Genomic DNA, 13,127 nt, shown 5'->3' with positions numbered 1-13,127 from the left:
AAACACATTGAGGCAATAGTGCTGGGGGGGAAGTTCTATCCTCCCCAGAGGACTTAGTTGCTGCCTTAGACTTGTCTTTCTTTTTATGGGCCTTATCCGGAGCCCTGGATGCCTCCCTGGGCCTATGACTGGTGGTCCTAGAGGCGGCTCTGCCAGGCCTCGAGCTAACCCCCGCTTGGGTAGAATGCTGGCTATCTGCCAAAGGCTCTACTGTACCTCCTGAAGTGGATTGGTCAGCCATTGTAAGAATAGAGGTGAAAAGACTCAAAGGGCACACAAAGCACAGGCTTTACTACACGATTGAGCACAGGCTGCGTGGTCAGCAGGAGCTGCAATAGAACGGTCCTCCCACTCGAACAATCAGGGCCGAAGTGAGGGAAATGGGCGGCTGATGAGTCAGCAGACTTTCAGGCGCCGAGAGCAGCAATGCTCGTAACTAGGCTGCCTAATGCACATGCGCCGAAAACACCCCCAAAATGGCGACCGCAACCTCAGGCGCCAAATTTAAGTTGCCAATTCAGCCGGTAAGCCGCTCTGAGGCTCCTACAACGTGGAGTGCTGCGGCAGCGGCAGCGCTCTCCCAGCGCAAGCGGCAATGAAGAGGCAAGGCAGACCGCGCCACGAACGGTGGGAACCCCCCCTCAGAAATCTCCGGCTAAGCCACGCCGCGAACGGCGGGTGTCTTTCGGGCTCCGACGTGGCAGAGAAGCGCAAGGCGCTGTTATCGGGCTGGCGGCAATAAAACCCGCACGGCTGCAAGACACCAAGCTCAAACGTCTCAGGCGCTTGCCACAAAGCCCCATTCCAACGGCTCCCGGAGTCAGGCACTAAGCTTCCGATGCAACTATGCAATGGCAGTAAAAGTCCTTTTCGGAGGAACAAGACACAAAGATTGGGCAGGCAGCGAGCTGCCGCCTCTCCCTTAGAAGGCAAAATAAGTCAAAAGGCAGAACAAACCCTTGAAGAATCCAAGAAAAATCCTAAATTTGTCTCATTAGTCTGGAGAAAATTGGAATACGTCTCTTCTGGCTGGATTGAGTTAAAAAACTGACCCATCCAGTCAGAGGAGGCGTGGTCACCAATTTACATAACTCAGTCTCTAGGCTAATGGACAAAGTTAATCCATGCTTGGATTCCCCAAGCAGCACACAGGAGAACCTGACTTATTTGTTTGCCATCCCAACTGGTTTCCGACAAACAAAGTCAATAGGGGAAACTGCTTAACAATCACAAAATTCACTTAATAATTGAAGAGATTTGTTTAACAAATGTGACAAAGAGATTGTAAAATTGGGTGCGACTCACTTAACAATTGACTTGCTTAGCAATGGAAATGTTGGTTTCAATTGTGAATCAGAAATTACAAGTTTATTTGTATTGTACTCTAGCATTATTTCTAATTATCATTATTAGGTTTGGCTTGCAAGTCCATTAGCTCTAAAAATAATTGAATATCAATAAAGAAACTGTCAAAAATATGCATAGCAAAAATATACAGAGAAATCTAAAAAAGTAAATTGTATACATTTAAAATTGCATGAACTCATTTCTAACAAGATACATTTCTTCAAGATACCTGCGTGCTTCGCTTCATCACTTTAGTAAAGACCCAAAATATGAACTCTATGGAATTTGAGATGAGATCAAGATATGGCAATATTTAGATCTGTTTCTTATGCACTAAATTTGTCCCAAGGCCTCACAGGATTGGATGTCACATCAATGAAAATACTTAAAAGCCATTGGATACCTTTCAGATGAATTAGAGTACAAGTCCTATTACTTTCCATGAAGCTGTATCAGCTGAGGGTGACAGGAATGGTCAGCATCTTTGGAGCACTGTAGTTGTGAATCAACAGTAATCTTTCCCTATTGGATAAAATTTGACCACAGAAAATTGAAAATCCCAATCCAGACTTTCGAACTATTCTTCCTTCAACTTGCAGGAAAAGAAGTACAAGTGGCTCAATGAAAAACTCATATAATGAGAACATATGCATACACACATGTACAATTAACACAAACAAAACATTAAAACACAGTATTAAAAATAGCCCAAACAGAGACCAGAACTGAAGAACTGCATGTGCAAATCAGTACATTTCAAATAGCCTTAACTCTTATTAATCCTAACAGCTGCGGAAATAAAAATGTATGCAGATTAAAGTTACAACCACAAATACACACCTGAGCATTTGGTTTTGCTTACATTTCCCACTTTTGTCATCCCCAGTGAGAGACAGGCTAAAGAAGATCTTCAGCAATTTTCTCCATGTTTTCCCTATTCATCCACCCCAATCATCAGCATTAGAGGAGTAAAAGCAGGCGCTTGTGCTTCATCTTCGACTCCAAAGGGATCCTTTTGCCCCCTTCTGTGGGGGCTCTCTGAGCAAGCTCCCTGTCAGGCTGGTCTATTGCTCCAGCTGCCTCTTCTTCCTGAGGGCAATTGGGTAATCTCTGTAATGTTTCTGAATAGTTGCAGAGGGCAAGGAAATGGAAACAGTTTACCAGGGAACATTTTTGCAAAGCCAAAAAATGTGTTGGGAATTGGGTTGTCATACTTTGGAGCAATGAAAAGGAGAGGCATGCATGCATGCACACAGATCAGACCAAAACAAAAGGCTAGGAGAAAAATGGAACATTAGCAAAAAAAGAAATTAAAACAGGAAATCACCCATTTTGATCTCCTGCCTCTTTTGTAAAAGCTATGCTATCTCAAACCATTGGAAAATCAGCCCAAGATAACAACACTTTTTCTCCAAGAATAGGGCTATTTGTGCTACAAATCACAAACACTGATATATACAAGCATACTTCTCCTGTCAAAGATTAATATTTTAGATTGCAACCTTTCAGAAATAAGAGTGCAGTGACCCCATACAAGTGGATGGGTGGGTAGAAAAACCCACAATTAACATGGGAACCTAGGATGAAGTGGGTTTTTTTTTTTATAACATACAAAAATTCCAATTCCAATTGAACAGTGTTATATGGGTACAAATCATTTTAAGAAATAATAATCAAAGTGTTTACAACAATATTCACTGCATTAATATAACCTATATTAATATTGATAGTAATAATAATCATAATAATATTTGTTTAACCAAGTTAACGCATCTTTCTTATATCATTGATCCTTCCATATATTTCCCTGTTCTAGCTCCTGTTTTTGTCAGCTAGTCATTGATAAAAAAAATGTCCCAAGTCAAAAAATATTCAGTTTCTTTCTTTTCCTTTATTGTAAGTATTAGCTTATCAATTTCTGCATATTGTAATATTTTTCTAATCATATCCTCATCTGTTGGGATCTCTTGCTGGATAAAATGCCCATCAAAAATGTCTCTGGTTTAAAATCTAGATGTTGTTTTATAATTTTTTCCACCCATGTATGTATTTTTGTCCAATATTTTTTCGCTTTTTGACATGGTCACCACATATGATAGTATGAACCTGGTATCTGGTGACATTATCCTTAAACATCTTTGCTAACCTTGTAGGTTGAAAATGCCATCTATAAAACATTTTATAAAGATTTTCTTTGTATGCAGCAGACATTGTTAATTTATAATTTCTATCCCATAATTTCTGCCATTGATCTAACTTAATCGAATGACCAATTTTTTAGTCCATACTATCATCATCTCTTTTACTTGTTCATCTTCCATCTTAATACAGGGCGGGGCATAACCTTTTCCTAGGGGGTCACAGCAAGATCGACAGCAGTTTACAACTTCCGCGACACCTCATTTTAAAGCCCATAAAAAACTGAATTGAATGAGCTATTAAATGTTAAATTTGTTTCGGTTGAAACTTTGAGAATGAATTTGGAAACTGTGTTGAAAAATCTGGAAAATCGAACGGAACTGTTTGAAGATTTGTTGTGTTCTTATCCACCTCGTTTGAATGCTGTTCGAAGGGCTAATGGTGGTCATACTGACTATTAAATCGTGTCAATAAACTCAGTTTTTGATGGGCTTTCGAATGGTGTATGAATTATTTGTGTTGTTATTACAAGTGTTGCTGTGACCCCCTAGGAAAAGGTTATGCCCCGCCCTGTACTTAACAAATAGCTATGTATTTTCTTTATTAATTTTTCAATTGTTCCTGTTAATATCTGATTTAATTCTGTTAATTCTTTATTTAAACCATACATTTTAACATCCTCATATCTAGATTGTATCTGCACATATTACCACCAAGTTATTTCAATCCCTTGATCACTCAGTTGTTTAGTTTTAAGTTCCCCTTTTTTCATTTACAATATCTTTATATCTGCTAACATTTTTTATATCAATAACATTTGGATAGAGACTTCCGGTGGGCAGGGCCTGACAGGGAGTTGTTATTTCTAACAGCTCTCGAATCTTGGCGTCGTTAAACTGTCTAAACAGCAATCAGTTTGTTTACCTCCCCTTCGGGCTTAGAAGGGGGAGGCGAGAAGCTATGCTTGGGAAGCCCTCTAACTAATCCTCTCAGCCTAAAATCTGGGAGGAAGGGGGGGGGGGCACCGGCAGCATAGCAGCTCTGCGCCAGGATTTATTCTGCCTTTTGCTGCAGAATGAAGGTCTTCGCTCATCCTCAGCACAATGAATGATTTACTGCGGATTTCAAGTCGAGCTGAACCAATACCTGTGAATTTCTAATTGTATGTATAAATCCTTAGCTCCATTTGTAAAGAATTCCTTCTGATAATTACTTGCTGAAAGATCTACAAAATGGCGCCGAGCTGTGTAGGAGCGTGTAGGAGGGGCGAGACTCTGATAGCATTCTTGCGAAGCCTAGAAGTGATTTATTATCAAACTAAATAGCAACTGCTGTGTAATTGGACTGCTTGGACTTTTTAATTGACTAAAGAAGATTAAACCTGAGATGGCTTCTAAGCAAAATTTCCCCCCTCCTCCCCCCACATCGAAAAGTGCCAGGAGCTCACCAGTGCCCTCTACTAAATTACAGTCATTACTTTCTCCTACTTCTGCAGGGGAGCCCTTGACAAGAGAAATCTTGCAGAAAGAATTAATTGATGCTTTAAAAAATCATGCTGATATGATGGAAGTAAAAATCAAGGAAGAGATATCTGCTGCTAACAAACAGATGTCCGAAGAGCTTATGACATGTAATCAAGCAAATAGAGGGGATTTCCTGATGGCTTTGAATTCCCTATCAGGCTACACACTCGGACTTGAAGAAAGGCTAGAAGATCTTAACGACTCTAATATGAACTTGGTAATGAAGATGGATGTGGTCCAGCAAAAGGTTAGCGATGCAGAAAATGAAATCATAATGTTACAGTATAGACAAATGGAATTTGCCTTAAGGATAAGGGGCCTCCTGGAGAAAACACAAGAGAACCTGAAACAGATTCTCTCTGAAGCCTTTGACCTGATGATGGGAAGGCCAGGAGGGAATTTTGACTGGAAAATCGAAAAGGTTTATCGCGTTAACTCCTGGCTGGCAAGACAAAAGCAACTACCAAGACATATTGTGGTGTATTTTGCTACTAGAGATATGAGGAATACGATATTACAGGAGTCCTATAAAACTAAGCTTCAAATTGGGGGTCAGGAGGTGACTGTATTGAAGGAGATACCACCTAAAATGTTGAGATCTAGGGAAGACTATGCCTTTTTAGTCGAAGAGCTTAAAAATCGCCAGATACAGTTTAGATGGGACGCGCCAGCCGGCATTGCATTCAGCTATCTTGGACAAAGATATCGCCTCAATTTAGTATTGAAGGCCCAAGATTTCTACAGCAACATATTGAAGGCTGGACACCCCCCCCCTCTAGATCCAGAGAAAGAGAGCAAGAAGGACAGGATAGACAGCAAACCACTCAAGAATTAACAAAGGTGGATCAACTTGTTTTCTCGGAGGTACAAGAAGCTAAGGGACAAAGACAAACTCGTGTGGTTACTAGGTGAATGGAACAGGAATTAAAAAAGCAACAAGCACAAGCCACCGTTCAAGAGCCTACAGGTGTTACTTCAGAAGCAGTAGGAGGAGCCAGGCCAAAGATTAAATTCCAAGATGTTCAGATGGCTCTTAAAAAGCTTCAGGGAGCTAAAGATGACAACTAAGTTTCTAACTTGGAACGTCAATGGCTTAAACTCCCCACAGAAAAGGAAGAAAATAAACTACTATCTTAAACAATTCAAGAATGATATAATCTGCTTGCAAGAAACTCATATTAGATCAACTGATCAAAAATACCTGATTAATACAAGACTTGGACAACACTTTATAGCTTCTGCCACAGAGAAGAAAAATGGTATAGTCATTTATTTAAGGAAGGATTTGAAAACTGAATTAATTGAAGCAGATTCCCATGGAAGATATATTGCAATAGATTTGGTATTAGAAGGGGAAAAGACACTGCTATTGGGAATATATGCTCCAAATCAACAACAAGATAAATTTTATAAAATGCTTCATGCTAAATTAGTACATTGGGACTATAGATCCTGCATATTATTGGGTGATTGGAATGGTGTTATGGATACCAAGAAAGATAAGAAGGGTCTCCGCCAAAATACCCAAACGCGAGCAAAATTACCTGTCCTTCTTTGACATGATAGAGGATTTTGAATTGAGAGATATCTGGTGAGAAAGGAATCCAGAAGAATATGACTTTACCTTTTTTTCTGATAGACATCAATCCTTTTCCAGGATTGACTTCATATTAATATCCAATTATTTGCTTTTAGGGTAAAAAAAACGAAGATATGCTCCAGAGCCTTATCAGATCACAATCCGATTTGGATGGAATTGGGGGCTGGGATTCGAGCAAGAAGATCTTGGAGACTGAATGAAAACTTATTTAGATATGAGAAAAATATTAATGAATGTAAAAAGTTGTTAAAAGAATATTTTGTTTTTAACATGAATAAGGGTACATCTATGGAAATGGTATGGGATGCAAGTAAAGCATATATGAGAAGAGTTCTGATAAATATGAATAGACTACATAGATGCAAACGGGGGAAAAGAGAACTCAACTTGAAAATGAAATTAGGAAGAGAGAGCAGGAGCTAATCTTAAAACCAGGAGATAAAAAGATTAAAGAAACAATCACATTATTAAAAGAGCAGTTTAATATGTTGATGTCAGATCAGGTGGCTACTAATTTGCTATATGCAAAACACAACACTTTCTGCAATGCAAATAAATCTTGGTAGATGGCTAGCATACCTGATCAGGAAAAAACAGAAGTCTCATAATATATCGAAGTTACATTTTAAAGGGAAGGAAGTGTATCAACAGGATGAGATTCAAAAGGTCTTTTTATAGGATTGTACAAGAGTGATAAAATTCAAGGCCTAGATATAGATAGATACCTGGACAAAGAAAAATACCTATAGTTAAAGACGAGCATAGAGAAAGACTGAACCAACCAATAACTTCGGGGGAAATTCTTCAGGTAATTAAACAGCTAAAAGCAGGGAAAGCACCGGGTACAGATGGCTCTATTACAAAAATTTGCAATTAGAAGTGGTAGAACCGCTTAAGGAATTATTTAATAAGATCCGAGTGGAAGGGAAGGTTCCCCCATCTTGGAAGACAGCCTTTATATCTTTGATACCCAAAGAAGATCAAGATCTTACTCAACCAAAACATTATAGACCCATATCACTACTTAATATAGATTACAAAATTTTCACTAAAATACTAGCGAACAGGTTAATGTTGGTTATTCAGCAATTGATTCATAATGATCAAACAGGTTTTATTCAAGGGAGACAAATGGGTACTAAGATTAATTCTCAATACATTAGAATGCCTGGGGAAGAATAACCAAATCCCTGCTGCGCTTATATTTTTAGATGCTGAAAGAGCCTTTGATCGAGTGAATTGGAAATTCCTGCTGAAAATATTGCAAAAAATGCAAATAGGAGAGCACTTTCTAAAATCAATTAAAGAATATATCAGGAACAAACAGCCCAAATCATAATTAATGGGAGTCTAACCGACTCATTTAATATTGAGAGAGGTACAAGGCATGGTTGTCCCTTATCCCCACTATTGTTTATCATAACTTTGGAACTACTCTTGAATAAAATACGAGGTTCGGGGGACCTACAGGGAATCAGGATTAGGCAGGAAGAATATAGAGTACGTGCCTTTGTGGATGACTTGGTTATAACATTAACCCAATGTTATATGATGATGATTCACAGGAATCTAGTAAGGTATTAATGAATATGATTAATCAATATAGTCAAGTGTCAGGATTCAAAATAAATTTAGAGAAAACAAAAATACTAGCTATAAATATGAACACTAAACAAAGGGAAGAACTGGAAGGAACGACAGGATGTGAAATAGTTAAAAAGGTCAAATACTTAGGAGTTTATATCTCAACCTCAAACGGGAAGTTATATAAGAATAATTATGAACCACTATGGCATAATATACAGACAGAGATGAAAAAATGGGAAAAATTACAGTTATCTTTGCTGTGAAGAATAGCATTGAAAATGAACATCTTACCTAAATTTTTATTTCTTTTTCAAACATTACCAATACTTTAAAAAGATGCAAGCCTGCTAGAATGGCAGAAGGGTATTAATAAATTTGTATGGGAAGGGAAGAAGCCGAGAGTGAAACTAAAAATAATGCAAGATGTGCGTGAAAGAGGAGGCTTGAAATTACCCAATTTAAAACTATATTATGATGCAGTAGTTCTGTCTATAATTAGTGACTGGATTAATTTAACAGATGATAGAATACTTAATATTGAAGGGTATGATTTGGTGTATGGCTGGCATGCTTATTTGCTATACAACAAAAAGGTGGATAAGAATTTTAAGTCATATTTTAAGGAATGCTCTACTGTGGGTTTGGAAAAAATACCAATACAAATTAAATGATAAGATACCTATGTGAGCTATTCCTAGACAATAGAAAATATGAATATAGTATAAAAACAGGATATAACTACTTATAGACAGCTTCTAACTGTAGAAAGAGGTGTACTACAACTGAAACCCTTGGATGTACTAAAAAAGGAAAAAGTAATTCAAACATGGTTTCAATACGGGCAGTTACAGGCTAGATGGAAAATAGATCAAAAATTTGGCTTTATGCAAGTCGAGGATAATTTATTTAAACAAATTAGAGATCAAAGTCCAATGCATGTAAAGAGATTATATAATGTACTAATAGAAATTGACTCGGAAACAGAACTAGTTAAAGACTGCATGATTAAATGGGCTCAAAATGTCGAAGAACCAATAATGCTGGATACATGGGAAAAGATATGGGTGAGAAATGTAAAGTTTACACAGGCCCAAAACTTGAGAGAAAATTTTTATAAGATGCTTTATAGATGGCATTTAGATCCTAAAAAAATGGCTTCTATGTATCCGAACTTACAACCTAAATGCTGGAGATGTGAGTGTATGGATGCTACATATTTTCATATATGGTGGATTTACAAAAAGGTTAAAGCATTTTGGATTAAAATATGGTGGATTATGCAAAATGTTCTTTAAAAAAAGATAAAGTTTATCCCTCAGTTATTTTTGTTAGGCATAATTACTGATTGTACAGTTGTAGAGATTAATCTGATATTGCATTTAATAATTGCAGCTAGATTGTTGGTGGCGCAATACTGGAAGAAGGAAGATTTGCCTACTATCCAAGAATGGACATTGAAAGTAACAAACCTAGCCGAGATGGCCAAAATATCTGCATATCTTAAGGACCATTCAAACGAGAGATACAAACTGGAGTGGAAAAGATGGATTGATTATACTCAAAACAAATACGGGACTAAGAAACTCCATATAGCTTATGATTAGAGATCAGGAATTATAAATTATCTAGAGTTAGTCCAGCAAGGAGGAGCTAGAGTTCAATGGAAATACGTTCTTCACCATCTTTTTTTTTTTTTCTTAAACTGTATTTTAGATTCTTTTTGCTAAAGATTTATACCCTGTATTGGTTCTGGGAAGTCGGGGGGCAGGAGAAGGAGTCGCCATCCCTGCCGCTGCCATGATCCTGGCCCAGGAGGCTATCCTGCTTGTGCCCATGTGCGCGCACGTGAGAAAGAGATGAGAGTGAGAGAAAAGGGGAGAAAAAGAGAGAAATGAGAAAATGGAGGAATAAAATGAGAGGAAAAAGAGAGAAACAATTGAGAGAGAGAGAAGGGGGACAGAGAGGGGGACCGAGAAATGAGAGAGCGCTGGAGGGAGAGAATGAAAGAGAGGGAAAAGAGAGGGAAATAAATGAGAGAAGGGGAGAAAAAGAAAGAAAAAAAAGAAAGAAAGAAAGAAAGAAAGAACTCTCTTAGATCTATGACAAAAACAATGGCAAGCTACATCTCTTGCCAAAAAAATTGCAGTTTGCTAGAAGGCACAAATTAGAAGCAAGTCTGTCTTTTTTTAAAAAAAGAAAATAACAGAGATGGCAAAAATTGCATCTGAAAATAAGATTATTTATAATTGGATAATGCATTATATTGTCAAATCTAAAAGAAATCAAAATATATATGCTATTGCTGTTAGTACAATCTTGCCAGCTTCTAATAACTTAGAATTCACTAAGAACAATAAGAACTTCTCTTCACTACAGAGAAGCAATTTCCCATAATTAATAACTTTATTTTGGATATGTTATTGTATTCAATGAGAAAGAAAGAAAAAGAAAGAGGGAAAGGGAAAGGGATGAAGGAAAGAAAGGAGGGAGAGGGAGTGGGAGAGGAAAAAGAGAGAAAAACAGAAATGAGAGGGAAGGAGGGAGGGGGAGAGAGAGAGACCAATTTCCCACAGAAAACACTGAGAGCCATGAAACCTGGGAAGGCGTGGTGGTGGTGGGGGCTTTCATGTGATTGGGTGGGAGTGATGTTGAGTTGGTCATGCCCCCCAGGTTTTGTGGCTCCCGATGTTTTGTTTTCTGTGAGAAATAGGTCCAAATGGCTCTGAGTGTTTAAGGTTTCAGACCTCTAGCCTGAATTTTACATTTGTAAAATTCTGCCAATGGCCCTTCTGGTCCTGATGTTTTATTGCTCTTTTGTCTCTTGATTGCTTCTGACAATTCCATCATTGATATTTGTTTAATTAACATAGTTTTCACTGTTTCTGGTACTTTAAGTAGTTCTGCTTTTCCAAATATTCTTTAATTTTCTCTTCTGAAACATACAGCTTTTCATAATAATCTTGATTTTTTTTTAAATCCTCATTTTGGTAGTATAAAGCTCCTTTCTCATCTACCAATCTTTGTATCAATTTCTTCTCTTTCTCTGTTTTCAGTTTATATGCCAACCATCTTCCTGTCTTGTTTACATTTTCAAAAAAGTTCTGTTTAGCATTTTTGATTTTTTTGTGCCAATTCTTTATCTAGGAGATTTATTTTATCAATTCCATTTGCTTTTTTTAAATCGTCTTGTTTGGTTCTTGTTTGGTTAAGGGATTCTTAAGTTGATTTACGCTCCCTCCAAAGCTAGCATTTTGATCCCACTTCAGAACCAAAGAGTGTGTTGGTACTTACCTGATAGCATCCATATATGGGTTAACCCTGTCTGCTCTCTGATTGGACTGAGTCTGATTACTAATTAATTAGTACCCTTCATAACCCTTCCCTGTGGATACTCTCACCCAGCTTTTCGGCGAAGGAAAATAAATATACAAAGACTCAAAGCGTTATCCTGAACCAACAACCTTTAATGAATCAAGTGAATCCTGCCAGAGGTATCAACGAGGACTCTTCCTTACGTTAAATGCTATCATCACCTTGTTAGAAGAGGTGTATCGGGTAAGTACCAGTGCTCTTTCTCAATAAGGTGGGGATAGCATCCATGTATGGAACATACCCAAGTTGGAGTGACCATATGGGAGGGATCTACCCTGGTCCGAGTTACCTGTCAGTATGCACTGATTGCAGGACCCTCCCTCCAAATGCTGCATAGGAAGATGCAAACTTGTCTAATTTATAATTATGTATAAATGACGAAGGTGATGCCCACGTTGCTGCTCTAGAATTCTCCTCCAGTGGTGCCTGAGTCACCCAGGCTGCGGTTGTCGCAGCACTTCTTGTAGAGTGTGCGGTGACTCCCAGAGGTACCTCTTCCTGAGAATTTCGGTAAGCAGCGACTATGCATCCCCTGAAGCATCTACCGATGGTAGAAATTGAAACCTTGTGTCCCAAGGATGCTGTCTGAAAAGAGATGAAAAGGGATTCCGAACAATCCACTGTCCTTTGTATGTAAACTTTCAGTGCTTGTCTAACATCCAATTCATGCCACTGTTGTTCTAACGGTCTATTAGGGTTTGGGCAAAAATTCAGGAGAACCACCTTCTGTGTTCTATGGAACCATGAACCAACCTTGGGGGTGAAGGATGGGTGGAGTCTCAACACCACCCTGTCCTTGTGAAAGGTACACAGACCCTCTCTGACTGACAGGGCTTGTAATTCCGAAATCCTCCTGGTGGAGGTGATGGGCACCAAAAAGGTCACTTTCCACATGAGAAACTGCATGGAAACTGAATGGAGGGGCTGAAAGGGTGGGTTGGTAAGAGCCAACAGCACCTTCGATAAGTGCCATGTAGGATACCTATGCACTATAGGAGGTCGTAGTTTGATGCCCCTTTCAGAAAGTACCTTACTGCAATATGTTGAGATAGAGGTTGGCCCCCCACGCCCGGACAGAACGATGGCCAGAGCAGCCACCTGACATTTTATAGTGTTAGGTGATAGGCCCTTGTCTAGCCCATCCTGTAAAAATTCTAACACTTGTGACACTGAGGCTATTGGTGGAAAGACACCCTTTGTGGAACACCATGTACAGAAGATCCGCCAGGTTGCGTTGTAAATGTGGACCATGGAGGGCCTCCTGGAGCCCTGGATGGTGTCTACTACTCTAGGGGAGAATGAGTCAGAGTGTCCTGCTCAATCGCCAGGCAGTCAGCTGGAGCCATTGTGGTTCTGGGTGCTCCAGTGACCCCTGGCGCAATGACACCCTGTCCAGTGGAATCCTGCAAGGGCTCTCTTTTTTAAAAATAAATTTTATTTTGTTTGTACAAACTTTACATCTTTGCAACATTACATTTTTTACCTGTCTGTTGTGTCTGTTTTATCTATACCAATAAATCTTTTATAACTACGACTTCATATATTTGTACATTTACATT

At 38.7% G+C, this 13,127-nt stretch overlaps 1 protein-coding gene across 4 annotated transcripts in view; it reads right to left on the bottom strand.

Annotated features, from left to right (window-relative positions):
* The window catches only part of POMGNT2 (protein O-linked mannose N-acetylglucosaminyltransferase 2 (beta 1,4-)), a 51,314-nt gene that overhangs the window by 12,633 nt on the left and 25,554 nt on the right, over positions 1 to 13,127 (bottom strand). Inside the window, exon 2 of one of the 4 annotated variants that reach the window (XM_014062065.2) lies at positions 1,751 to 1,869. The exons of 2 other annotated variants lie outside the window; for them this stretch is intronic. The gene's annotated coding sequence lies outside the window, so the exon portion shown is untranslated. Of the gene's footprint in view, positions 1 to 1,750; positions 2,546 to 13,127 lie in introns of those variants that run through there. One more of the 4 variants, XM_087712915.1, reaches the window with a different exon arrangement.

The sequence above is a fragment of the Thamnophis sirtalis genome, unplaced genomic scaffold (assembly GCF_051295495.1).
Source record: "Thamnophis sirtalis isolate CommonGarterSnake01/CBP01778 unplaced genomic scaffold, rThaSir2_p1.2 scaffold_4, whole genome shotgun sequence".
In the NCBI taxonomy this organism is placed as follows: domain Eukaryota; kingdom Metazoa; phylum Chordata; class Lepidosauria; order Squamata; family Natricidae; genus Thamnophis; species Thamnophis sirtalis.
Note: the sequence above shows the minus strand (reverse complement) of the source record. Positions and strands in the feature narration are given on the sequence as shown.